Here is a 2,500-nt window from a genome sequence, read left to right as displayed (position 1 = left end):
GGCAAAGTTACCTCGGTGGCATTTAAAATCTGAGTGTAAAGAGCCGGAAGAAATACCGCTAAGCATTTTGTCCGATGTGCTAACAAGTCTACGAGTTCGCCTCCTTCCTGGATTGATGACCCAAAAGCATTTGATAATATTTCACGTCCCTGTAAAACAGAGATTATTCCACATCAATGAAGAAGCCCCAAAAGTAAAATACATCAGCCATGCGATGTAAGAATGGAAAACAACGATATTAATACAAAACAAATAGAAGATAATTAAGTTCAGCTGTATATCTGTAAGTACAGATATACAGCTCTCTCCTACTCCTACCTACAGCTATTGAGCGAAATCATAATTGATTATAAATACTACGGTCAAACTAAAAACCATTTCTTGATATGAATGATATCAAAATATTTTACTAATGCATAAATTTTCGTCCCACCCCTTGGAGAAATGAAAAAGCAAAGTAGACCTCGCTGAGATATGAGCGCAAAACGTAGAAACCTAGAACAAAAACACACCGCATTTTCCCAAGACTCGAACGATTCTGACCAATAGCTTTCGTTTTTTTATAGTTGAAGCTTTTTTTAAAAATATTTTTTGCAAACAACTTGCAGATGCAAGTGTTACCAGTTGAAAGCTTCGCATACCGGATGCTAGCAAGCTTATGGGGTCATCAGGAGAGAATACGAGCCGTTTCAGGGCCTCCCTCTCAACGGCATTATCGCCCCCCGCTTACTGAGATGAGGCCTCGCTTGTTAGATCAACTGGTTACTAGGTTTCGCTCAATATTCTTCTAACCATTGTTCATCGTCTCTTTTTATCCAAATCCAGTGGCTTGTCTTCTCCACCGTAATCTGATATCATTCACGATGGTATTTGCTTTAGAATAGTTAGGCCTAGCGACAACAATAATCTTCTCACACTGTGTCCAATGAATCTTCTCTGCGAACAAGCTCGTGTTTCTAGCACCCGTCTCAGTAAAATAACTTGTACGTCACTAGAGGAAAGCGAAAGTAAAAAAAAAAAAAAGGCTTCAGTAGAAATAACTGCTTATATATATATATATATACACCAGTGAAGAATAGAAATAAACACTGAACAATAAACCGAAGGGGTCGAAACTATTACTATACCTCACATTTATGTATGTTGATTTAAAATTATCTATTAAAATTTATTTCTATTTTTAAAGCTATTTCTTTAAAGATTTTTCAAAAGGAAAACTACTTCAAGATATTTTCGACTACTTGCGTCGCATTTCGGTATTGATATCTAAAATTAAATGTTTCCTTTTTGTGCTTTCTGCTGATGACAGCATTACAGCAGTTATATGTTTGCTATTTGGTAATTATGACACATCCTCTAATAGCGGAGATAATCTTAATAGCTTATGGTGTATAGGATTTAATATACCTGAATTTGTCGATGTTGTTCAAATACATGATACAGTCTACCTTGAGTTATTTCTCATGGGTTGTTTTTGTTTAAATTATGCAAATTACCTACCCTTTTGCATAAGGTTAAGTTCCTTGGCTTTTAAAGATACGATAGGAAGATTGTGCTGATGACACCCATTGAGGCAAAAACACGGGTCCACGACTGTCCTGTTGTCTCCAGACAATAAACCTGTCTGTTTCCTTGTGGCTTGTCAACTTTGGAGAAATCTTGATTATTTAGATTATCTCTCCTTATAATATCGAGCTGGTCTTAATTGCTACCTGATAAATATGACACATCAGTTAAAAATAGATATAATTTTAATAAATCAAGAATTTGTGCTGTATGGTATTCGATTGACCTGTATTTGTCTGCATATATACATACGTACTCTTGTGTGTGTGTGTGTGTGTGTGTGTGTTCATGTATCAAACACACACACAGATATACATACATATATATATATATGATTGAGAATATATGACATCATTTTGCCCTATGAACTGGCGTTTCTGTAGACAAATTGATATATACTTTAACGAGCTCCTCTCTAAAATACTTTGCGATAATTTATTAATGTGTACGTGCTTATGTGTAGGTGTGTATAAGTGTATGTATAATGTTATCCCTCAAGGGATTTAATCACTTCTTCGTTGAAATATAGGAAAAGCAAAAATATGAAGAAATTTATAATACATGGTGAGAGAGGGAGTGAGAGTGAGAGAGAGAGAGAGAGAGAGAGAGAGAGAGAGAGAGAGAGAGAAAGAGAGAGAGAGAGACCGAGAGATATATAGACAGATAGACAAACAGAAAGACACACAGTGACAAAAAGAGAGTGAAACTAACAAACAAAATAAAAGGGAAGAATTCCATCGAATGTCGCTGGTCTTTATTTGCTGAAAAACATATGTAATTCCAGTGTTTCGGAACCTTAATGTTTAAAAGCTTGATAACGTTCCCGTTCGTTGAAATATAGCAAAAACGAAAAACTGAAGAAACTTGTACATGGTGAGAGAGAGAGGGGGAGAGAGAGAGAGAGAGAGAGAGAGAGAGAGAGAGAGAGAGAGAG

General features: G+C 36.0%; 1 protein-coding gene across 1 annotated transcript in view; it reads left to right on the top strand.

Moving 5' to 3' along the window:
• The window catches only part of LOC106874578 (uncharacterized), a 102,573-nt gene that overhangs the window by 80,606 nt on the left and 19,467 nt on the right, over positions 1-2,500 (top strand). The gene's annotated exons all lie outside the window — the stretch shown is intronic.

Source organism: Octopus bimaculoides, chromosome 8 (genome assembly GCF_001194135.2).
Source record: "Octopus bimaculoides isolate UCB-OBI-ISO-001 chromosome 8, ASM119413v2, whole genome shotgun sequence".
NCBI lineage: Eukaryota > Metazoa > Mollusca > Cephalopoda > Octopoda > Octopodidae > Octopus > Octopus bimaculoides.
Note: the sequence above shows the minus strand (reverse complement) of the source record. Positions and strands in the feature narration are given on the sequence as shown.